The sequence below is a fragment of the Musca autumnalis genome, unplaced genomic scaffold (assembly GCF_047663935.1).
Source record: "Musca autumnalis isolate F117 unplaced genomic scaffold, ASM4766393v1 scaffold_5, whole genome shotgun sequence".
NCBI lineage: Eukaryota > Metazoa > Arthropoda > Insecta > Diptera > Muscidae > Musca > Musca autumnalis.
In genome coordinates, this window is record NW_027412088.1 from 49,481,862 (window position 1) to 49,508,895 (window position 27,034).

Genomic DNA, 27,034 nt, shown 5'->3' on the forward strand with positions numbered 1-27,034 from the left:
AAAGGGTGCTTCTATAGACCCTTTCTCAAAGAAAGGGTGCTTCTATAGACCCTTTCTCAAAGAAAGGGTGCTTCTATAGACCCTTTCTCAAAGAAAGGGTGCTTCTATAGACCCTTTCTCAAAGAATGGGTGCTTCTATAAACCCCTTCTCAAAGAATGGGTGCTTCTATAGACCCTTCTCAAAGAAAGGGTGCTTCTATAGACCCTTTCTCAAAGAAAGGGTGCTTCTATAGACCCTTTCGCAAAGAAAGAGGGGGCTTCTATAGACCCTTTCTCAAAGAAAGGGTGCTTCTATAGACCCTTTCTCAAAGAAAGGGTGCTTCTATAGACCCTTTCTCAAAGAAAGGGTGCTTCTATAGACCCTTTCTCAAAGAAGGGGTGCTTCTATAGACCCTTTCTCAAAGAAAGGGTGCTTCTATAGACCCTTTCTGAAAGAAAGGGTGCTTCTATAGACCCTTTCTCAAAGAAAGGGTGCTTCTATAGACCCTTTCTCAAAGAAAGGGTGCTTCTATAGACCCTTTCTCAAAGAAGGGGTGCTTCTATAGACCCTTTCTCAAAGAAAGGGTGCTTCTATAGACCCTTTCTCAAAGAAAGGGTGCTTCTATAGACCCTTTCTCAAAGAAAGGGAGCTTCTATAGACCCTTTCTCAAAGAAAGGGTGCTTCTATAGACCCTTTCTCAAAGAAAGGGTGCTTCTATAGACCCTTTCTCAAAGAAAGGGTGCTTCTATAGACCCTTTCTCAAAGAAAGGGTGCTTCTATAGACCCTTTCTCAAAGAAAGGGTGCTTCTATAGACCCTTTCTCAAAGAAAGGGTGCTTCTATAGACCCTTTCTCAAAGAAAGGGTGCTTCTCTAGACCCTTTCTCAAAGAAAGGGTGCTTCTATAGACCCTTTCTCAAAGAAAGGGTGCTTCTATAGACCCTTTCTCAAAGAAAGGGTGCTTCTATAGACCCTTTCTCAAAGAAAGGGTGCTTCTATAGACCCTTTCTCAAAGAAAGGGTGCTTCTTTCTATAGACCCTTTCTCAAAGAAAGGGTGCTTCTATAGACCCTTTCTCAAAGAAAGGGTGCTTCTATAGACCCTTTCTCAAAGAAAGGGTGCTTCTATAGACCCATTCTCAAAGAAAGGGTGCTTCTATAGACCCTTTCTCAAAGAAAGGGTGCTTCTATAGACCCATTCTCAAAGAAAGGGTGCTTCCACAGACCCTTTCTTAAAGAAAGGATGCTTCTATAGACCCTTTCTCAAAGAAAGGGTGCTTCTATAGACCCTTTCTTAAAGAAAGGGTGCTTCTATAGACCCTTTCTTAAAGAAAGGGTGCTTCTATAGACCCTTTCTTAAAGAAAGGGTGCTTCTGTAGAGCCTTTCTGAAAGAAAAGGTGCTTCTATAGACCGTTTCGAAAAGAAAAGGTGCTTCTATAGACCGTTTCGAAAAGAAAAGGTGCTTCTATAGACCGTTTCGAAAAGAAAAGGTGCTTCTATAGACCGTTTCGAAAAGAAAGGCTGCTTCAATAGACCCATCTTTCAGGGTGGTGAAGGAAATGTGATGGAGTTCACGATGGATATCGAGAGCGTGAATTACAAAGGGATTGTAAGGGAGAGCTGTACCTCAGTTGGGTTGCCTTCGGCTCCGCATCCAGCATAGAATGTAGGCAGCAAAGTTTCTGCAAAGTGCAGATAAACCTGCACCATTTCAAAGCGACATTTGCCCAAATAAAAATGGTTCCGTGTTAAAAGAAAGTCGTTTTCCCATTTTTATCCTCTCCTCTAAATATAATATTATGTCGGATTCCACCTCAATGACATTAGTTCTGATTACGTTAAACATGGATATTTAGGAATTATTCAGGCAATTCATATGGCTTTCATATGAGATACTTTTTCCAATTAACAACAAATATTTTCCGCATTTAATATATTGTTGTTGTTCTAAATTTGCGCTATTAATGTTTTGAGGAACCCCAGTAATGGAAAAGATGCTTCTGCTGCTGCCTTTATTTATTTTTATCTCCACCCTCATAATGGAGAAAATTTTATTTTTGTAGACAAGTACAAGCCATGAGTGAGCACTCGAACATCAATTGCCATGGAAATTGTTATTTGTTATTGTTGTGATTGCAACAGATCCATGGGTACATATACATACTTGAATATCTCAGGAATACAAATAACGATGATACGATGCGATGCGATACAAAATGTTGAACAAATTAGCAAAATTTGCGGCTGCAACAGACTATGAAGGAAACAAAAGTGCAGCAATATAAAGAATTTTTTGCGTTTGTGTTTTTTTTTCTCAGAACAAAGGTGTTAGAGTGGCGGGAAGGGCGCGGAAGCGCAGTACACCAGCACAAATCATTGACTGCCAGAAAAAAGGATTTATTTTTGGAACAATATGGAATTCATTGGTGGATTTTTCTATAGAATTAAATTTGTTTCAATTTTTATTCTTTTGCATTTCATGTAAGAAAATGAAGAGATTGTTTTTCCTTGAGGCATTTTTAAAAGGAGATACACTGAAGAGAAATGTCAATATTTTATATTTTATCTATATATATAAAAGAGCTCAGTGAGTGAGTGAGTGAGTGAGTGAGTGACTGAGTGACTGACATATCATCGCCCAGACGAAACCGCTGAAGCTAGAATCTTGAAATTTTGGGTGTGGGTTGGGGTTGGTGTGTAGGCGTGAGATAAGGCTGGGTTTTTGGAAATTCGACCTAGAAGGGTACGAAAAGTACTAAAAGGTACTAAATATGGTACCCTTTGTATTAGGCAAACGGGAAGAGCTAGAATTCTGAAATTTGGAATGAGGGTAACTTATTGAGAGTTATTAAGATGTACCAAAGGGTTTTTGGAAATTCGACCTATAGGTGTACGAAAAGTTACTAAATTTGGTACCAATTGTATATTTTGAGCGGATATAGCTAAAATGTTCATATTTGGTATGGAAATCAAGGTTGGGAAGTGGTGTTGATATAAGGAAATGATTTTGGAAGTTCGTACTTATGTGTACGAGTAGTACTAAATGGTACTAAATTCGGTACAATTTGGATTTGGGTGAACGGATAGAGCTGAAAACCTGAAATTTGGAATTTAGATTACCGTTGAAGTGTACGATTGAGATATGGGGGTAGCTTTTAGAAATTCATACTTATGTGTACGAAAAGTACTAAATGGTACTAAATTTGGTACAATTTGGATTTAGATAGACATGGAAACCTGAAATTTGGAATTAAGATTACTGATGGAGTGAAGGATTGAGATACCGTTGGAGTTAGGATTGAATTAGTCTTGGAAATTCGTACTTATGCGTACGGAATGTACTAAATGGTACTAAATTTGGTACAATTTAAATTTAGTTGAACGGATTTCGAATTAAGGTTACTGATGGGGTGTAGGATTGAGGTAGTTTTGGAAATTCATACTTATGGGTACGGAAAGTACTAAATGTACTAAATTTGGTACAATTTATATTTGGGTGAACGGATAGAGTTGGAATCCTGAAATTTCGAATTAAGGTTTCTGTTGGAGTGTAGGATTGAGGAAGTTTTGGAAATTCGTACTTATGGGTACGAAAAGTACTAAATTTGGTACAATATAGATTTGGGGGAACGAATAGAGCTGGAATCCTGAAATTTGGAATTAAGATTACTGTTGGTCTGTAAGATTGACTTAGTCTTGGAAATTCGTACTTATGGGTACGGAAAGTACTAAAAGGGTACTAAATTTGATACAATTTAAATTTAGGTGGACTGATAGAGCTGTAATCCTGAAATTTGGAATTAAGATTACTTATAGAGTGTAGGATTGAGGTAGTTTTGGAAATTCGTACTTATGGGTACGGAAAGTAGTAAATGGTACTAAATTTGGTACAATTTAAATTTAGGTGGACGGATAGAGCTGGAATCCTGAAATTTGGAATTAAGATTATTTATGGAGTGTAGGATTGAGGTACGGAAAGTACTAAATGGTACTAAGTTTGGTAAATTTTGGATTTGGGTGAGCAGATAGAGATGGAATCCTGAAATTTATAATTAAGATTACTTATGGAGTGTAGCATTGAGGTAGTTTTGGAAATTCGTACTTATGGGTACGGAAAGTAGTAAATGGTACTAAATTTGGTACAATTTATATTTGGGTGAACGAATAGAGCTGGAATCCTGAAATTTCGAGTTTTGGTTACTGTTGAAGTGTGGGATTGAGGATGTTTTGGAAATTCGTACTTATGGGTACGAAAAGTAATAAGTGGCACTAAATTTGGTACAATTTAGATTTGGGAAGACGGATAAAGGTGGGATCCTGAAATTCGCAATTACTGTTGGAGATAGTAATTGAAATTCGTACTTTCATATGAAAAGTATTAATGGTATTATGAATAGAGGTGGAATTCGGAAATTTGGTATTATAGCCGCTGTTGGTGTGTAGGGTTGAGATATGGATGTGGTTGTGGATATACGTACAATAAGTGTACGAAAATTACTAAATGGCACAGAATTTGGTCCAAATTGTTACTGTGTAAAGGGGTAGAGCTGAAATTGTGAAATTCGGTATTAGTGTAGCAGTTGACGTTTAGAGTGGTGATAGAGAGGAAGTTTTGACAATTCGTACTAATGTATACGAAAAATACTAAATCGCGGTTGGGATATAGTTTTGGATAAAAGGAAGTTATTTTTGAAACTTATACATACTATAAGTACTAAATTTGGTACCAGTTTGATGTTGCATGATGGGATATACATAGGTGGAATTTCGAATTGTTGTATGAGGGATTATGTTGGTGTTTAGATACGAATTTTTTGAAATGCATACAAATTCTAAAATTAGGCTGAGGGCTGGATGATTTATTGAGAAGTAAATTTGACGTTGGGTGTAGCAATGAAGATGGAATTCATTATCATTAGTGCTTGGAATATCATTAGTGCGTGAAAAGTACAAAATTGCAATCAATTTGGTATTGGGCTAAGGAATAGAAGTGAAATTCTGATATATTATTGATTTGTCAAGTACATTGTTAAAGGTGGTCGTACAATAAATGTACTAGAAGTATTAAATAATACCAAGGCATATTCATATAAGGTAAATGCATGAATTACAACAACTAACAAATTTACAAAAACAACATTGTTGTTATAGAAAATTTAATGTCAAAGAAAATATTGAATAATGGAGTCGTTCTAAAAAATTTCTCAGGAAAACCATAAAAACATTTTGAAAATCCTCTAAATTAGAACAAATTTGAATTAAAATGTAAATATAAAGCATTCAGAATAGTCGTATGTCATTGTTATTACACGTATACGATAAAAAGAAGTATTTTATGGTAGCAAATTTCGAAGTTCCAAATTTCATGAGTAGACCCTATTACACTTTGAAAACCAAATTTACAAAAAAAGTGAAAAAATACAGCTGATTATCACTTCTACGTTATATAAATATGCCTTGAATAATACTAAATATTGAGGCACGTGTATTGGGTGAATCGATAAATGAAATTAGTTATGAGGATAACTGTTTAGATTTTATCAGAATGTTTTTTTAAATCCGCCTTTAAATGTATGAAAGATTTCTACATGTAATACCATTGACATTGGGTGAACAAGTAGAGCTAAAACTGTAACATTTGAGCTAAGGTCCTGGATTTTAAAAATTGTACTGAATAATGTACTATTGTTTCTAGGTTAACACTAATTCGGTTGCTAAATAATGTACTGAAATCAAAAAGTCAAACGTACCTTTTCAACAAAATTGTTTTTATCTTTGTTGTCTATTCTGAACGTTAAAGTAAGTTCATTTGAAAAAGTAGATCAATGCGGCTAATATTTTACAAGAAGGTTTTTACATCCTGAGAAATAAAGGCCTAAAATAAAATGTCTCAAAAATTAACTGTTATATAGGGTAAAATCTTCTGAATAATGGTATTCTACATTTTTATATCATAAATTCCAAAATTGGATTGGAAAATGTGCATAAAATTATCAAAATACCCATACCGTTCTAATAAAACATATACTGGAATTTAAATTGTAGGCCGCTGTTCAGATGTAGAGGTCTTTTTTTGAAATTCGGACAAAACGTGTACGAGCAGTACTTGAAAGAAATTAAATATCAATTCAAATAGGTAGTAGTACATACATCAAAAATTTCAGTGTTCTCCATATTAAATATTGTTTATTTGTGCATTATTCCTTTTCCGCATACGAAGTAGCGGGCATTTTGCTAGTATTTTATATTTTATATTTTATATTTTATATTTTATATTTTATATTTTATATTTTATATTTTATATTTTATATTTTATATTTTATATTTTATATTTTATATTTTATATTTTATATTTTATATTTTATATTTTATATTTTATATTTTATATTTTATATTTTATATTTTATATTTTATATTTTATATTTTATATTTTATATTTTATATTTTATATTTTATATTTTATATTTTATATTTTATATTTTATATTTTATATTTTATATTTTATATTTTATATTTTATATTTTATATTTTATATTTTATATTTTATATTTTATATTTTATATTTTATATTTTATATTTTATATTTTATATTTTATATTTTATATTTTATATTTTATATTTTATATTTTATATTTTATATTTTATATTTTATATTTTATATTTTATATTTTATATTTTATATTTTATATTTTATATTTTATATTTTATATTTTATATTTTATATTTTATATTTTATATTTTATATTTTATATTTTATATTTTATATTTTATATTTTATATTTTATATTTTATATTTTATATTTTATATTTTATATTTTATATTTTATATTTTATATTTTATATTTTATATTTTATATTTTATATTTTATATTTTATATTTTATATTTTATATTTTATATTTTATATTTTATATTTTATATTTTATATTTTATATTTTATATTTTATATTTTATATTTTATATTTTATATTTTATATTTTATATTTTATATTTTATATTTTATATTTTATATTTTATATTTTATATTTTATATTTTATATTTTATATTTTATATTTTATATTTTATATTTTATATTTTATATTTTATATTTTATATTTTATATTTTATATTTTATATTTTATATTTTATATTTTATATTTTATATTTTATATTTTATATTTTATATTTTTAATTTTATATTTTATATTTTATATTTTATATTTTATATTTTATATTTTATATTTTATATTTTATATTTTATATTTTATATTTTATATTTTATATTTTATATTTTATATTTTATATTTTATATTTTATATTTTATATTTTATATTTTATATTTTATATTTTATATTTTATATTTTATATTTTATATTTTACATTTTATGTTTTATGAACCAATCTGCGTAGGAAGAGGAGTTTGGGCATACTCCAAGACCCATAGCAAATTAGCTATTTACGACACCTCTTCAGAGAGCCGATGGAGGATAAAAGTTTACACACAAATGTTACCCGAAGTTTTGATAGTAATATTGCCGAAGGCACTATATAAAACATTGGTTTCCTCGAGATGGAAACGTTTTAAACACGGTACATGTGACTTCATAATCTCGATGCTCTTTCAAATTTTACCGATTTTTGTTTTTTGTTACACAGAGGTATTATACGCCCTAGTGTAAAAAGTTATGCCATTTTTATGTTACAATTTTAAGTTGCTACTAAAATTCAATTGCAGTTTATCACCTAAAATAAATTTAATTAAGACAAATTATTAATGAAGTGTTAAGTTTCAATACAAACAATATCTAAACACACACACACATGAAAATCACGTCCCCACCTACTCAAAACAGCCAAACACACGCATGCCATTTTTATCCAACATAATCGTTGGGTATTCCGATGCTGCGGTCTTACACACACACAATTGTAACCATGGTAATGTTTATTTTAACGGCGTTAATTCTTTTTCCCATAATCAGGCCACAAGTACCTTAGCACACACCCACACATATCTGTGCATACCACAGTGAATTACGCTCGTTGCCATTGCTTACGGGCAACATATCTGGAAAATTTTAAGTTAACTGATGCTGTAATTTGATCAGTGTAGCCACATGCATAGTTTACATGTGTGTAAGTATGTAGTATGTAAGTGTATCGACGACACCATGTTTGAACACTTTCAAATATTCTCTCGTACACACACTATTGAACTGGAAAGAATTTCCCAAGCATGACATCCTTTGGTATAATTTTGGTTTGGTTTGAGGGAAAGGTGGGTTGGATGGATGGTTTATGGAAATCTAAAGGATTTATTTCCCACCAACCTCTCCTCTTCCGTAACATTGGTTGATTTTCAATCGAACCATCGCCTCGAGGTTATACGCCCTCCAAAACATATCCAGCAGATTCGAAACCCGTTTTAAATGCCACATTAAAGTGAAATACCTACAACACACACACGGAATAATTACTAAAGGACAGCAAAAACTTAAATTCTCCTTCACATTTCAGGGCTTTTGAAATGTGTCAACACTCACTCACTCATCCAGTCACTTTGTTTGTCATACTAATTGGAGGTGAGTGTTTGACATTTTATTGAAATTGGGTCAAAAGTGGGGTGGGGTGCGAAGGAGAAGCTTTAGATGAAATTAGATGCTTGAATGATTTATTATTTAGTGGGTTTTGTTCTCAATGGTGCTTTTAATTTAGAGATAATTGTTAAAAGGGTTTGGGTTGGGGAAAGTAAGATTCCCTTTTTTCCTTGCTCTAACTCACATGAAGTGAAATGGATCAGTGAAAATATGTGGTTCGTTTTTTTTTAATAGTCGCATGTTCTTTCTCTCTGATGTGAAGAAAGTGTGAAATGCTCAGTGATATTAAAGGGAAATAATGTGGATTACTTTATTTAAGAAGAACATATTCAATTTGTAACAAAGTATTATGCCTATGGCACGTATACATTCTGACAACCTGCATACGTACCGTGGTTCTTACAATTCACAATTATTTTGATATCCTGCAAGTAAAATACAAAAAAAAAAAAAAAAAACAATCAAAAAGTGCGACTCGGCGTTGAGTTATCTCAATATTCCATTTTTGGAATTTTATTTCCATCATCTTTTTGATGTCAATTTTAAAGACACGGCAAGGAAATACCGTTTATAAGTTCAACACATATAAAATATAAGTTCACTTAGAAGATATATAAGTACTTAAATTAATATTTATACAATTTGGTTTGATGTTAAAAAAGTTGTACGAATTAGCTTACCTTTATAACTGGATCTATAGTCTTATTGCACTAAATTTCTTCAATCTGTAAACAAAATAAAGAGAACACTAGTTAGGAAATTTGTAAAGTTTAGTACCTTTTTTATTTAATAATGAAATATTTGCGTACATAATTTTGTTACATAAAAAATAAATTTCATATATTTAAAATTATGTTAATCTTAATTTTAAAATTGTCAAATAATAAAAATAGCGTCAAAAATATTTTTTAAAAAATCCACGATATTGGATACTGTTGAAAAATATTTTTTAAAAAATCCACGATATTGGATAGGGTTGAAAAATATTTTTTAAAAAATCCACGATATTGGATAGGGTTGAAAAATATTTTAAAAAAAATCCACGATTATGGATAGAGTTGAAAAATATTTTTTTAAAAATCCACGATTATGGATAGAGTTGAAAAATATTTTTTAAAAAATCCACAATTATGGATAGTGTTGAAAAATATTTTTTAAAAAATCCACGATTATGGAAAGAGTTGAAAAATATTTTTTAAAAAATCCACGATTATGGGTAGGATTAAAAAATATTTTTTAAAAAATCCACGATTATGGGTAGAATTGAAAAATATTTTTTAAAAAATCCACGATTATGGATAGCGTTGAAAAATATTTTTTAAAAAATCCACGATTATGGATAGCGTTGAAAAATATTTTTTAAAAAATCCACGATTATGGATAGCGTTGAAAAATATTTTTTAAAAAATCCACGATTATGGATGGGGTTGAAAAATATTTTTTAAAAAATCCACGATTATGGATAAAGTTGAAAAATATTTTTTAAAAAATCCACGACTATTGATAACGCTGAAAAATATTTTTTTAAAAAATCCACGATTATGGATTGCGTTGAAAAATATATTTTAAAAAATCCGCGATTATGAATAGGGTTGAGAAATATTTTTTAAAAAATCCACGATTATTGACAGCGTTGAAAAATATTTTTTAAAAAATCTTGGATAATGGATAGCGTTAAAAAATATTTTTTTAAAAAATCCACGATTATTGACAGCGTTGAAAAATATTTTTTAAAAAATCTTGGATAATGGATAGCGTTAAAAAATATTTTTTAAAAAAATATTTTTTTAAAAAATCCACGATTATGGATAGAGTTGAAAAATATTTTTTAAAAAATCCACGATTATGGGTAGGATTGAAAAATATTTTTTAAAAAATCCACGATTATGGGTAGGATTCAAAAATATTTTTTAAAAAATACACGATTATGGGTAGGATTGAAAAATATTTTTTAAAAAATCCACGATTATGGGTAGGATTCAAAAATATTTTTTAAAAAATACACGATTATGGGTAGGATTGAAAAATATTTTTTTAAAAAATCCACGATTATGGGTAGGATTGAAAAATATTTTTTAAGAAATCCACGATTATGGGTAGGATTGAAAAATATTTTTTAAAAAATCCACGATTATGGGAAGGATTGAAAAATATTTTTTAAAAAATCCACGATTATGGATAGAGTTGAAAAATATTTTTTAAAAAATCCACGATTATGGATAGAGTTGAAAAATATTTTTTAAAAAATCCACGATTATGGATAGAGTTGAAAAATATTTTTTAAAAAATCCACGATTATGGATAGAGTTGAAAAATATTTTTTAAAAAATCCACGATTATGGATAGGCTTGAAAAATATTTTTACAAAATCCACGATAATGGATAAAGTTGAAAAACATTTTTTTAAAAAATACACGATTATGGATAGAGTTGAAAAATATTTTTACAAAATCCACGATAATGGATAAAGTTGAAAAACATTTTTTTAAAAAATACACGATTATGGATAGAGTTGAAAAATATTTTTTAAAAATCCACGATTATAGATTGAGTTGAAAAATATTTTTTAAAAAATCCACGATTATGGACAGAGTTGAAAAATATTTTTTAAAAAATCCACGATTATGGATAGAGTTGAAAAATATTTTTTAAAAAATCCACGATTATGGATAGAGTTGAAAAATATTTTTTAAAAAATCCACGATTATGTATAGAGTTGAAAAATATTTTTTTTAAAAAATCTACGATTATGGATAGAGTTGAAAAATATTTTTTTTAAAAAATCCACGATTATGGATAGAGTTGAAAAATATTTTTTAAAAAATCCACGATTATGGGTAGAGTTGAAAAATATTTTTTAAAAAATCCACGATTATGGGTAGAGTTGAAAAATATTTTTTAAAAAATCCACGATTATGGGTAGGATTGAAAAATACTTTTTAAAAAATCCACGATTATGGGAATGATTGAAACATATTTTTTAAAAAATCCACGATTATAGGTAGGATTGAAAAATATTTTTTTAAAAAATCCACGATTATGGATAGAGTTGAAAAATATTTTTTAAAAAATCCACGATTATGGATAGCGTGGAAAAATATTTTTTAAAAAATCCACGAGTTGAAAAATATTTTTTAAAAAATCCACGATTATGGTTAGAGTTGAAAAATATGTTTTTTTTTTTAAATCCAAGATTATGGTTAGCGTTTAAAAATATTTTTTTTTAAAATCCACGATTATGATTAGTGTTGAAAAATATTTTTTTTTTTTAAATCCACGATTATAGATAGAGTTGAAAAATATTTTTTAAAAAATCCACGATTATGGATAGAGTTGAAAAATATTTTTTAAAAAATCCACGATTATGGTTAGAGTTGAAAAATATGGTTTTTTTTTTAATCCAAGATTATGGTTAGCGTTGAAAAATATTTTTTTAAAATCCACGATTATGATTAGCGTTGAAAAATATTTTTTTTAAAATCCACGATTATGATTAGCGTTGAAAAATATTTGTTTTTAAATCCACGATTATGGATAGCGTTGAAAAATATTTTTTAAAAAATTTACGATTATGGATAGCGTTGAAAAATATTTTTTTAAAAAATTTACGATTATGGATAGCATTGAAAATAATTTTTTAAAAAATCCACGATAATCGATAGTGTTGAAAATATTTTTTTAAAAAATCCACGATTGTGGATACCGTTGAAAAATATATTTTATAAAATCCACAATTATGAATTGGATTGAAAAATATTTTTTAAAAATCCACGATTATGAATTGAGTTTAAAAATATTTTTTTTAAAAAATCCACGAATATCAATAGGGTTGAAAAATATTTTATAAAAAATCCACGACTATGAATATAATTGAACAATATTTTTAAAAACATGCACGATTACGGTTAGCGTTGACAAATATTTTTAAAAAAATCTACGGTTATGGATAGCCTTGAAAATGTTTTTGTTTTAAATCCACGATTATGCATAGCGTTGTAAAATATTTTTTAAGCATTTCACGATTATAGATAGCATTAAAAAATGTTGTTTTAAATCCACGGTTATGCATAGCCTTTAAACTTTTTTTAAATCCACGATTAACACGATTTAACGCTAAAATGTACCAAAACAGATACTGCGTATAAGTGTTGTCATTACTTATACGCCCTAATGCACCTACCAAATATTAATTCTAAAGCCAACTTGAGATAACTTTTGCTATTCTTAACAATTATTAACTTCCCAAAACGCAAAACTGAATTCTCATATATTTTGACAAGTCTCTATAAACTTTTACTTTACAACATGGTAATTAACCTCAAGTCATTCATGATCTCTGTGACAAGCAAAAACAAACCATCATTCCCCAGATAATCTGGCTTAACTCATCAAATTTTGCAAAAGTCATAGGAAAAACCTACAAAAACACAACTACAACAGCAACTACCACAACACGAACATGGAAAATTTGTCATTTCATTTTTGTGGTTGTCAGTTTGAAGAATTTTGCACTACTCCTCCTGTATGGTTATCGCGGTTCTTGAGAGAGTGAGAACTACAGCACCATGCCGCGAATAGGCGATTCTATTATTCATTCTGTTCACATGGTGCCGCCGTCGCTGCTTTCTGCCATTGGCTTTTATAAAGTTTTTACATTTTCAAGGACATCCGTTTCAAATGCGACGTCAACTGACGTTAAATGACAATTAACATGCGGTGTATGACCTTAAACAAGCTTGGCAAGGAGGCAGGCAGGCAAGCAAGAACAGAAACCAACGGACTTTGTCACTAACCAAGCAAACAACCAACAATTATCCAACCAACTAAGACACCGCTGTGAGAATCACAATACATCCAAAGGTATGGGAATCTAGCAGTTATTCAGTCACTCCCTTTCAAGACATTCACAAGCACACAACAACTGGCCACAAGGAAGGAGTGTTTTTGCAATTCTTTGTCATGAAGTTGTTGTCAGCTGCCGCTGACTGGTGCCGCTGCCACTGCCATCACCATGTTGTTTACAACCAAAGGAAAGCGAAACTGAACGTGCCACACACTCGTGACTATCGTTTGTTTTTCTCGTACTGTTGTTGTTGCAGTGTAATGTGCTTCAGCTGGACATTCTCATTTGCACATTTTATTTTTTATTAAAGGGAGGAGAAACAACAACAAAACAAAGTAGAAAAAAAAACGCAAACAAAATTGAAACTAGTAAAATTTATGATAAGTATCCAAGTTACTGCAGATTTTTTGTGGTGTACATTTTATGTGGCCATAAAGAAACATTTAAGTCACGATGTGATGACATGGGCGTAGTAGTTACGGGAGAAATTGTGTTAAAAATAAAATAAAATTTAAAAACAAAATCCACCGACCATTCACAATTCACCCCCCAAAAATCTTAAAAACAATCCACACTTATTTTGGCCTTAGAGTCCACCTAAAAATCATTAAAAAATCCACGATTATTTTGGCCTTAGAGTCCACCTAAAAATCATTAAAAAATCCACGATTATTTTGGCCTTAGAGTCCACCTAAAAATCATTAAAAATCCACGATTATTTTGGCCTTAGAGTCCACCTAAAAATCATTAAAAAATCCACGATTATTTTGGCCTTAGAGTCCACCTAAAAATCATTAAAAAATCCAATATTATTTTGGCCTTAGAGTACACCTAAAAATCATTAAAAAATCCACGATTATTTTGGCCTTAGAGTCCACCTAAAAATCATTAAAAAATCCACGCTTATTGTGGCCTTAGAGACCACCTAGAAATCATTAAAAAATCCACGCTTATTGTGGCCTTAGATTCCACCTAAAAAATCATTAAAAAACCCACGCTTATTGGGGCCTTATTGTCCAAGTAGAAATCATTAAAAAGCCCACCCTTATTGTTGCCTTAGAGTCCAACTAAAAATCATTAAAAATTCCGCGCTTATTGTGGCCTTAGGGTGCACCTAAAAATCATTAAAAACTCCACGCTTATTGTGGCCTTAGAGTCCACGCTAAAAATTTTTAAAAAATCCACGTTTATTGTGGCTTATCGTGCCCTTAGAGTCCACCTAAAAATCATTAAAGAATTCACGCTTATTGTGGCTTTAGAGTCCACCTAAAAATCATTAAAGAATTCACGCTTATTGTGGCTTTAGAGTCCACCTAAAAATCATTAAAAAATCCACGCTTATTGTGGACTTAGAATCCACCTAAAAATCATTAAAAATCCACGCTTGTTTTGGCTTTAGAGGCCACCTAAAAATCATTAAAAATCCACGCTTGTTGTGGCCATAGAGTCCTTAGAACCTTAGGGTCTTACAGGTCACCTAAAAATCATCAAAAATCCACGCTTATTGTGGCCTTAGAGGACACCTAAAAATCATCAAAAATCCAAGCTTATTGTGGCCTTAGAGTCCACCTAAAAATCATTAAAAAATCCACGCTTATTGTGGCCTTAGAGTCCACCTAAAATTCTTAAAAAATCCACGCTTATTGTGGCCTTAGAGTCCACCTAAAATTCTTAAAAAAAATCCACGCTTATTGTGGCCTTAGAGTCCACCTAAAATTCTTAAAAAAATCCACGCTTATTGTGGCCTTGAGTCCACCTAAAAATCATTAAAAAAACAAGCTTATTGTGGTCTTAGATTCCACATAAAAATTATTTAAAAAATCCGCGCTTATTGCGGCCTTAGAGTCCACCTAAAAGTCATTAAAAAATCTACGCCTACTACGACCACAGAGTCCACCTACAAATTATTTAAAAAATACACGCTTATTGTGGTCTTAGAGCCCACATAAAAATCATTAAAAAACCTACCCTTATTGTAGCCTAAGAGTCCACCTAAAAATCATTAAAAAATCCACGCTTATTGTGGCCTAAGAGTCCACCTAAAAATCATTAAAAAATCCACGCTTATTGTGGCCTAAGAGTCCACCTAAAAATCATTAAAAAATCCACGCTTATTGTGGCCTAAGAGTCCACCTAAAAATCATTAAAAAATCCACGCTTATTGTAGCCTAAGAGCCCACCTAAAAATCATTAAAAAATCCACGCTTATTGTGGCCTTAGAGTCCACCTAAAAATCATTAAAAAATACACGCTTATTGTGGCTTTAGAGTCCACCTAAAATCATTAAAAATCCACGTTTATTGTGGCCTTAGAGTCCCCTAAAAATTATTAAAAAATTCACGCTAAAAATTATTAAAAAATCTACGCAAAAATTATTAAAAAAATCCATGCTTATTGTGACTTTAGAGTCAACCTATAGATCATTAAAAAATCCACGCTCATTGTGGCCTTAGAGCCCACCTAAAAATCATTCAAATATCCACGCATATTTTGGCCTTAGAGTCCACCTAAAAATCTTTAAAAAATCCACACTTATTGTGGCCTTAAAGTCCACCTAAAAATCTTTAAAAAAAATCCACGCTTATTGTGGCCTTAGAGTCCATCTAAAAATCATTAAAAAATCTACGCCTATTGTGGCCTTAGAGTCCACCTAAAAATCATTAAAAAGTCAACGCTTCTTGTGGCCTTAGAGTCCACCTAAAAAATTTTTAATAAAAACACGCTTGAAGTTTAACTAAAAATCTTGAAAGAAAAACTGCTTAGAGTCCATCTAAAAATCTTTAAAAAACACGCTTAAAAATCTTAAAAAAGACATATAAAATCTTTAAAAAATCCACGCTTATTGTGGCCTTAGAAATCGCCTAAAAATCTTAAAAAAAATCCACGCTTATTGTGGCCTTAAGGTCTAGCTAAAAATCTTTAAAAAATCCAGTCCACCCAAAAATTTTCAAAAAATAACACTTATTGGAATACCAGTGCGTATGATTGTCAACAAAACTAATACGCCACAGACACCAATAATTTCAAACCACTACAAAACTATACGCCACAGATACCAATAATTTCAAACAACTTAGATGTGATAATCTTGTATAAGTTCCACCCAAATCTATCCAATAGAAGCCTCCCATTTTAACCACGCCTTTGGCCCGCTTATTGTTTTCCTTTATGTCTTTCCATTTAATACGAAAATATTGTATTCAAATCGTTTAACAGGTTATTCAGAAAAAAAGCGCCATACCCATACAATAGCAAATATTCAATACGTTCACTTACACCGACATACACAACGCTACAAGGGCAAAGGTTCTGTTGCTGCACAACCGGAAATACTAACGTTTGTTTTGGATTTTGCCAAAGAACATTTTTTGAATTTTTAATGAATGGGGCAGCAGCACCTTTGAAATACCAAAAGCAGTATTCGCCACCAATAAATACTATTTTGTGTATGAGTATTCAAAATATGTAAATAGAAAATTATTGTACGTGTTGCAGAATAATGTTTTGTAAATGGTAAATATACTGTTGTGGCAATATTTTAGAAATTCATAAAACCTGTTATGCCAAAAATATTTTAAAGCAAAAAAACATGAAATAAATTCAGAAAGAAAGCCCTAGACAAGGGATAATTGATTTGAAAATGCATGCACAACACTGGTGTGTTACAATAACAATAAAAAATGCAATTGTTTATTGGTGCGTATGATTACCGACACAACGTATACGTCAAAAAGAATTTTCAATATTTTTTTTATTTATTGGAGCGTATTAGCGCCAGTATAACTAATACGACTCCGATACCGCGAAATTGTTCTAATAATGACTTCCTAGATCCTAAATATTTTGGAAAACTTTAAAAAATATGTAGCTATAATCTTTAAAAATTCCACGCCTATTGTGTTGTTAGAGTGTGGCTAAAAATCTTTAAAAAATCCACGCCTATTGTGTTGTTAGAGTGTGGCTAAAAATCTTTAAAAAATCCACGCCTATTGTGTTGTTATAGTGTGGCTAAAAATCTTTAAAAAATCCACGCCTATTGTGTTGTTATAGTGTGGCTAAAAATCTTTAAAAAATCCACGCCTATTGTGTTGTTATAGTGTGGCTAAAAATCTTTAAAAAATCCACGCCTATTGTGTTGTTATAGTGTGGCTAAAAATCTTTAAAAAATCCACGCCTATTGTGTTGTTAGAGTGTGGCTAAAAATCTTTAAAAAATCCACGCCTATTGTGTTGTTATAGTGTGGCTAAAAATCTTTAAAAAATCCACGCCTATTGTGTTGTTATAGTGTGGCTAAAAATCTTTAAAAAATCCACGCCTATTGTGTTGTTAGAGTGTGGCTAAAAATCTTAAAAAAATCCACGCCTATTGTGTTGTTATAGTGTGGCTAAAAATCTTAAAAAAATCCACGCCTATTGTGTTGTTATAGTGTGGCTAAAAATCTTTAAAAAGTCCACGCCTATTGTGTTGTTAGAGTGTGGCTAAAAATCTTTAAAAAATCCACGCCTATTGTGTTGTTAGAGTGTGGCTAAAAATCTTTAAAAAATCCACGCCTATTGTGTTGTTAGAGTGTGGCTAAAAATCTTTAAAAAATCCACGCCTATTGTGTTGTTACGGTGTGGCTAAAAATCTTTTAAAAATCCATGCCTATTGTGTTGTTAGAGTGTGGCTAAAAATCTTTAAAAAATCCACGCTTGTTGTAGCCTTAGAGTCCAACTAAAAATCATTAAAAAATCCACGCTTGTTGTAGCCTTAGAGTCCAACTAAAAATCATTAAAAAATCCACGCTTGTTGTAGCCTTAGAGTCCAACTCAAAATCATTAAAAAATCCACGCTTGTTGTAGCCTTAGAGTCCAGCTAAAAATCATTAAAAAATCCACGCTTGTTGTAGCCTTAGAGTCCAACTAAAAATCATTAAAAAATCCACGCTTGTTGTAGCCTTAGAGTCCAACTAAAAATCATTAAAAAATCCACGCTTGTTGTAGCCTTAGAGTCCAACTAAAAATCATTAAAAAATCCACGCTTATTGTGGCCTTAGAGTCCACCTAAAAATCATTAAAAAATCCACGCTTATTGTGGCCTTAGAGTCCACCTAAAAATCATTAAAAAATCCACGCTTATTGTGGCCTTAGAGTCCACCTAAAAATCATTAAAAAATCCACGCTTATTGTGGCCTTAGAGTCCACCTAAAAATCATTAAAAAATCCACGCTTATTGTGGCCTTAAAGTCCACCTAAAAATCATTAAAAAATCCACGCTTATTGTGGCCTTAGAGTCCCCCTAAAAATCATTAAAAAAATCCACGCTTATTGTGGCCTTAGATCCACCTAAAAATCATTAAAAAATCCAAGCCTATTGTGGCCTTAGAGTCCACCCTAAAAACCATTAAAAAACACGCTTAGAGTCCACCTAAACAAAATTCACGCCCAATGTACTGTTGCAGAGTAGCTAAAAATCTTTAAAAAATTCACGCCCATTGTGTTTTTAGAGTGTAGCTAAAAATCTTAAAAAAAAAAACCACAAGATTCTTATTTTTTAATATTCCAAGAAATTTTATAACATAACTCAATGTAGTTTTTGTATCACTAAACAATAATTCATACTTTCTTATATAGGGACATTTCAAGATTCCTATCGTCTACAACACAACAATAAATATTGGTGCGTATAAATTTTCTCCAAACGCATTCCATAACTTCCATTCACACGCAAATACAAGTCCATACTAAAATCCAAGGACATGTCCAATTTGTTGTTGCATTTCACATGAAACGAATAAATTATCCTATGTGGAAATTCACTCAGGAACAATTTTTGCATTTCCTTTGACGAGAAAGAAATAACGACTCGACAGAAATAGTAAACTGAAGATATTTCAAAAAAAAATTGTTTTCAGTTGTAGTTGGTTGTTATTTTTAAAACGACAAAATAAGAAATTTCCCGCCATTTTACTTTCAAATGCAGCAATTTATGAATATTTAATGACTGTAGGATATTTTTAACCATGAATACCATGCCAATAGATTGCTCGAGGTTATTTTGGTTGAACAACGCTTTATTGATAGGAGGGTTGGGCTAACAAAAATGGTAAATAGAAGACATTTAGTAAATGTCCACTCAAAATCAAATCAAAATTAAAGACATTCATATGAATAACAAAATCCTTCCCTTTCAGATACACAAAAAAACATCTGAACTTGAACGAGGTATTTCCCAAACTGTAATTACTTTTAATTTCATATTGTAACATTTGGGGGCGTATAACTGCTGTCACAACGTATACGTCACGGTGAACTCAAGGTTTTTTCCTACTAAATTACACTATCATATTATGGAAATTTTTTTTTAGAAATTAAAGCTTTTCTAACATTCCCTGTTCTTAAAGTTATCCTCGTAATTTTCGATTGACCGTCAAAAAATGAAGCTTTTATACAAAGTTCAAGATAAGCCATTGTCAAAGGTCAAATGTACATTGAATGTCTACTTCCGTAAGGTATTTTCCTGTTTGTTGCTACAATAAAACTGTGTACATGTGTGTGTCTAGATAGGGAAATAAGCTCTATTACAACTTATTTTTACAAGAGTTTTTATATAAGGCCGTTTCACAACAAGTGGAGGAGGTTCATTTAACTTTCACCAGCAGCGACATTTGTAGTGTTTTCTTTTTAATCGATAACTGTTTTTAATACAAATTTCCGCATAACGGCTCTTCTTTGAATAGTAGGCTTTGTGTTCTGATATGGATAAAGGACAATGTGGTCTCCTATCCATTGAAAACACGGTGGTCTTATACACAAAGAAAACTCTGTGTTTTTTTATTTCTGTTCATAGAAGACCCTGCGGTCCTATATTCATAGAAGACCCTATGAACCTCTATACATAGAAGACCCTCTGCAGTCTAGACGACTTTGGGATTTTCTTTGGGTAGAAGACCTTGTGGTCTTCTATGGAGAGAAGACCTTGCAATTTTCTATGGATGCTCGTAGAACACCTGTTATCCTCTATAAATAGAAGACCATGCGGTCTTCAATGTATGTAAGTCACATAGATTGTGTTTTATGGATAGAAGAGCCTGTGGTCTTTTATGTATAGAAGACCCTCTACTTAAAAGACCACATAGAAGACCACAGCGTCTTCTCTACATAGAAGACCACATGGTCATCTGTCCATAGAAGACCACAGGGTCTTCTATACATAGAAGACCACAGGGTTTTCTATACATAGAAGACCGCAGGGTTTTCTATACATAGAAGACCGCAGGGTTTTCTATACATAGAAGACCGCAGGGTTTTCTATACATAGAAGACCACAGGGTCTTCTATACCTAGAAGACCACAGGGTCTTCTATACCTAGAAGAACACAGGGTCTTCTATACATAGAAGACCACAGGGTATTCTTATGTACAGTCGACCCTGTGGTCTTTTCTATGGATAGTAGAAAACCCCGTGCTCTTCTATGGATAGTAGAAGACTCTGTGGTCTTCTATGTACAGGAGACCCTGTGGTCTTCTATGTATGGAAGACCCTGTGGTCTTCTATGTATGGAAGACCCTGTGGTCTTCTATGTATGGAAGACCCTGTGGCCTTTTATGTATAGAAGACCCTGTGGTCTTCTATGTATGGAAGACCCTGTGGTCTTCTATGGATAGTAGAAGACTCTGTGGTCTTCTATGTACAGGAGACCCTGTGGTCTTCTATGTATAGAAGACCCTGTGGTCTACTATGGATTGGAGGAGCCTGTTGTCTTCTATGGATAGAAGAGCCTGTGGTCTACTATGGATTGGAAGAGCCTGTTGTCTTCTATGGATAGAAGAGCCTGTGGTCTTCTGTGGATATAAGAGCCTGTAGTCTTCTATGTATAGAATACCCGTTGGTCTTCTATGTATAGAAGATCCTTTGGTCTTCTATGAATAGAAGACCCTGTGGCCTTCAATGTATAGAAGATCCTGTGGTCTTCTATGTATAGAAGACCCTGTGGTTTCTATGTATAGAGGACCCTGTGGTCTTCTATGTATAGAAGATCCTGTGGTCTTCTATGTACAGAAGATCCTGTGGTCTTCTATGTACAGAAGACCCTGTGGTCTTCTATGTATAGAAGACCATGTGGTCTTCTATGTATAGAAGACCATGTGGTCTTCTATGGATAGTAGAAAACCCCGTGGTCTTCTATGTATAGAACACCCTGTGGTCTTATCTGTATAGAAGACCCTGTGGTCTTCTCTGTATAGAAGACCCTGTGGTCTCCTATGTATAGAAGACCCTGTGGTATTCTATGTATGAAAGACCCTGTGTTCTTCTAAGTACAGAAGACCCTGTGGTCTTCTATGTATGGAAGACCCTGTGGTCTTTTATGTACAGAAGACCCTGTGGTCTTCTATGTATAGAAGGCCCTGTGGTCTTCTATGTATAGAAGACCCGGTGGTATTCTATCTATGGAAGACCCTGTAGTCTTTTATGTACACAAGACCCTGTGGTCTTCTATGTATAGAAGACCCTGTGGTCTTCTATGTATAGAAGACCCGGTGGTCTTCTATGTATAGAAGATCCTGTGGTCTTCTATGTATAGAAGACCCTGTGGTCTTCTATGTATAGAAGATCCTGTGGTCTTCTATGTATAGAAGACCCTGTGGTCTTTTATGTACAGAAGACCCTGGGGTCTTCTATGTATAGAAGACCATGTGGTCTTCTATGGATAGTAGAAAACCCCGTGGTCTTCTATGGATAGTAGAAGACTATCTGGTCTTCTATGTATAGAACACCCTGTGGTCTTATCTGTATAGAAGACCCTGTGGTCTTCTCTGTATAGAAGACCCTGTGGCCTCCTATGTATAGAAGACCCTGTGGTCTTCTATGTATAAAAGACCCTGTGGTCTTCTATGTATAGAAGACCCTGTGTTCTTCTAAGTATAGAAGACCCTGTGGTCTCCTATGTATAGAAGACCTTGTGGTCTTTTATGTATAGAAGACCCTGTGGTCTTCTATGTATGGAAGACCCTGTGGTCTTTTATGTACAGAAGACCCTGTGGTCTTCTATGTATAGAAGATCCTGTGGTCTTCTATGTATAGAAGATCCTGTGGTCTTCTATGTATAAAAGACCCTGTGGTCTTCTAGGCACAGAAGACCCTGTGGTCTTCTATGGATAGTAGAAAACCCCGTGGTCTTCTATGGATAGTAGAAGATTATCTGGTCTTCTATGTATAGAACTCCCTGTGGTCTTATCTGTATAGAAGACCCTGTGGTCTTATCTGTATAGAAGACCCTGTGGCCTCCTATGTATAGAAGACCCTGTGGTCTTCTATGTATAGAAGACCCTGTGTTCTTCTATGTATAGAAGACCCTGTGGTCTTCTATGTATGGAAGACCCTGTGGTCTTTTATGTACAGAAGACCCTGTGGTCTTCTATGTATAGAAGACCCTGTGGTATTTTATGTATGGAAGACCATGTGGTCTTCTATGTATGGAAGACCCTGTGGTCTTTTATGTACACAAGACCCTGTGGTCTGCTATGTATAGAAGATCCTGTGGTCTTCTATGCATAGAAGACCCGGTGGTATTCTATCTATGGAAGACCCTGTAGTCTTTTATGTACACAAGACCCTGAGGTCTTCTATGTATAGAAGACCCTGTGTTCTTCTATGTATAGAAGACCCTGTGGTCTCCTATGTATAGAAGACCCTGTGGTCTTCTATGTATGGAAGACCCTGTGGTCTTTTATGTACAGAAGACCCTGTGGTCTTCTATGTATAGAAGACCCTGTGGTATTTTATGTATGGAAGACCCTGTGGTCTTCTATGTATGGAAGACCCTGTGGTCTTTTATGTACAGAAGACCCTGTGGTCTTCTATGTATAGAAGGCCCTGTGGTCTTCTATGTATAGAAGACCCGGTGGTATTCTATCTATGGAAGACCCTGTAGTCTTTTATGTACACAAGACCCTGTGGTCTTCTATGTATAGAAGACCCTGTGGTCTTCTATGTATAGAAGACCCGGTGGTCTTCTATGTATAGAAGATCCTGTGGTCTTCTATGTATAGAAGACCCTGTGGTCTTCTATGTATAGAAGATCCTGTGGTCTTCTATGTATAGAAGACCCTGTGGTCTTTTATGTACAGAAGACCCTGGGGTCTTCTATGTATAGAAGACCATGTGGTCTTCTATGGATAGTAGAAAACCCCGTGGTCTTCTATGGATAGTAGAAGACTATCTGGTCTTCTATGTATAGAACACCCTGTGGTCTTATCTGTATAGAAGACCCTGTGGTCTTCTCTGTATAGAAGACCCTGTGTTCTTCTAAGTATAGAAGACCCTGTGGCCTCCTATGTATAGAAGACCTTGTGTTCTTTTATGTATAGAAGATCCTGTGGTCTTCTATGCATAGAAGACCCTGAGGTCTTCTAAGTAGAGAAGACCCTGTGGTCTACTATGTAGAGAAGACCTTGTGGTCTTCTATGTTTAAAAGACCCTGTGGTCTTCTATGTTTAGAAGACCCTGTGGTCTTCTACTTATAGAGGACCCTGTGGTCTTCTATGTATAGAAGACCCTGTGGTCTTCTATGTATGGAAGACCCTGTGGAAAAGTTTCCTATAATTCCATGTTGATGACCTTTTGAAAAATGAATACATCATCGATGAAGCAACATCGTCTATTCCTGATAAATAATTATTCAATTTTCTAACACATCATTATCATCGGTCACAACGAAACAAAAAAATCTCCATACTTATCTTTTGTTCATTCGTTTCCGTTGTCAATTCAAGTGGGAATGCGAAACAAAAATCGACGTCATTGTTTCATTTAGACGGAATGTGCAGCTAATAAACAATGTATTGATCTTTGGTGATGGCGATACATTCTCATCTAGAAAAGCAGTCAGCCGGACAGACAGCCAGACATAAAAACAAAACAATAATAGCGTCACGATACCCAAACACGTTGTTTTCAGTTCTCACAAATAATTTATTTCTCTCTTCATTTTTTTCATGTCATTTGTTTTATTTATTAAACCAGAACTTTGTAAATAAATAAAAATTAAAATGGAAGGTGCGGAGTGTATCGTAAGCGGACTTATGGCGTATTACAAAACCTACGGTCGGTCAATGTATGTGGTTAATATTCATAGATCAATAATGAAATGCATTCAACAATAGTAACGTTTTAAATAATTAATTAATAAAAAATTACAATTCATACTAATTGTGAAATTAATTTGAATTTTGTAATTTTCTTATGAAATTTGAAATCATATAATTATTGGGTTCATTCTTTCAGAGTAAGAGGAAAGCTTTTGTTTTACTAATACAACAGTTTTTAGTAAGTTAGTTCATGAAATACTCACCGGAATTAATTGATGTTCACCACCTGGAATGAGATAGAAATAAATTAAGCTTTAGTATATGTTTTTATTGTCAATTTTAATTTTTAATTTTAATAGAAGATTTAAACATTATTTGTAAATTAAATATTAATTATATTTTAAACAAATTTAATTTCCATACACACAAACAAATAATAATGAATAACGAATGTGTATAAAGATGATAATGACGGAGATAATCTTCAACATCGTCATGATCACAGCTACTACCATGATCATCAAATCCATTCATCCAACTGATGCTGTTATGACTCTTGCGAGGAGTTCAGCAGTCATTGTTGTCATCAAACTTGATAAATGATGGTCAAGGTAAGAGAGCTTTAAGCAAAACGATTATGTTAATACATATAACGTTTTGTTGTTGCTGTTTTTTGTTTTTGAACCATTATTAGCGCATCACCTCCTTCTGAGTCGTCTAATAAAAAATAATACATACTAATGGCTTAACTTTATTCCGAACATTGTTGAGAAAAATTGAAAGTGTGGAGATTTACTTTTTAGTTTTTTTGCACTCCGGGAACCTCAAATTGCAAATTACTGCTAGTTCGGTCAACAAATGTGGTTAAACTGCTCAAAACGCCCAAAAGCCGAGGTGCCATTATATGGGGGTTAGGTTGACAATTTTTGGTGGAGAAATGTTGTGACCAAAGGCAAATTACACTTAATTCGGTTAAAAATTGCAGCTACATTCCGCAAGATACCGAAACAGAAACACACATCGGGTCCTATCGTTGATAACATATGTGATCCACCGTCACACTGTTCACCACTTGGACGGCTAAAATGAGGCTCCCACTAAACATACTGCTCGATGGTGTCCTGTTTTCGACCCAAAATATTGGGTTTAACGTTCGCTTGCCAGTTTAAGTCGTCCGCGCAAGTCACAGTTATTTGCGATAAGATCAAAAGTATGAAAAAAGTCCTCAAGTCGCTGGCAGGCAGCACTTGGGTTGCTGGCAAAGAAACCTTGTTGACCTCTTACAAAGCAATAGACCGGCCTGTGGTAAGCTATGCGGCGCCAACGTGGTATGCAAATGTTAGCGCTACGCAGTGAAAGAAGATTCAAACCTGCCAGAATGCCACCCTGAGGACTGCAATAGGATGTCTCCTCATGACACCACGGGCCATCTTCATAAGGAGATGAATGTTTTACCGGATGAACAGGATGTCGTCGATGCAGTACCTGCTGGTGCCACCCACCATATATCGCAGCAGAAGAACGCCAGCGGCCAAGGCAAACACGAGTGGTTTTAGGCCAGTTAAAATCCGGATGATGTGGCCGCCTCAATTCGTATTTGGACCGAATTGATGCCACGATACCCAACACATGCCCGGCATGGTGGAGAAGTTTTGTGACCACTGGGAACCTCAAATGTCAAATTACAGCTAGTTCGGAAGAAGAATGCGCCCAAAATCCTCAAAATACCTAAAATTGGGAGGTACCGGTATAGGAGGGCTATACCAAAACGTAAACAAAACTAGCCGAATTTCGAACCTGACCTGTCTATTGAAAAAATACATTCGGGTGCTAAAATATAGCTAGCTAGCTCAATTATTAACACGTCGGGTTAGTAACCCATCCCTATAATAAACATCCTACTCGTACTAGGATGGGTGACGTAGGGGATGAAAGATACCAAGGAACGGTCCTGGCCTGCTTTAACACGGCAAAGTCCAGGATTTATTTTGGTCCCTCTTTCGTCTCAAGTGGGCACTAACCTCCCCGTGGTGTCACCTGGGGAACTGCCTTTAACAACCGTTAAAGGTAGTGAGCTAACACGTGCCGCGTGTTCACCTATAAGAACGTTAAAAACTTGGGTTTGGGCGTCGGGTTAGTAGCCCTCCCCTAGAAAAAACAGCCTACTATGAAAAAACGAAAGAAATGAAAAACAAACCTCTCTAAGTTGACGAACCCCGCAAACGTTTTAAGGACCATGATCTGCGAATCTGCACCTGGAATGTTCGCACTCTTTATAGAAAAGGTGCAGTTTACGCATCGGTGCAGTTTACAAGGCCGACATTACTGCCATACAGGAAATACGATGGGATGGGAAAGGCGTCACACCAGCACCTAAAGGTGACGCACTGTATTGTAGCTGCCATGAGACAAAGCATGAGTTTGGTTGCGGATTTGTAGTTGGTCGGAGGTTAAAACATCTGGTCTCCAGCTTCACCCCAGTGAATGAAAGACTCGCTGCAATTCGATTAAAAGCAAAATTCTTCAACATCAGCTTTATTTGCGCTCATGCTGCGCCTGAAGACAAGGA

At 33.2% G+C, this 27,034-nt stretch overlaps 1 protein-coding gene across 16 annotated transcripts in view; it reads right to left on the reverse strand.

Annotated features, from left to right (window-relative positions):
* The window catches only part of Mef2 (myocyte enhancer factor 2), a 337,726-nt gene that overhangs the window by 240,454 nt on the left and 70,238 nt on the right, over positions 1-27,034 (reverse strand). For 14 of the 16 annotated variants that reach the window (XM_073988144.1, XM_073988141.1, XM_073988128.1 and 11 more), the window contains exons 2-3: positions 24,729-24,751; positions 9,234-9,278 (exon numbers count right to left, since the gene is read on the reverse strand). The gene's annotated coding sequence lies outside the window, so the exon portion shown is untranslated. Of the gene's footprint in view, positions 1-8,944; positions 8,979-9,233; positions 9,279-24,728; positions 24,752-27,034 lie in introns of all 16 variants that reach the window. The other 2 variants (XM_073988133.1, XM_073988120.1) reach the window with 1 other exon arrangement.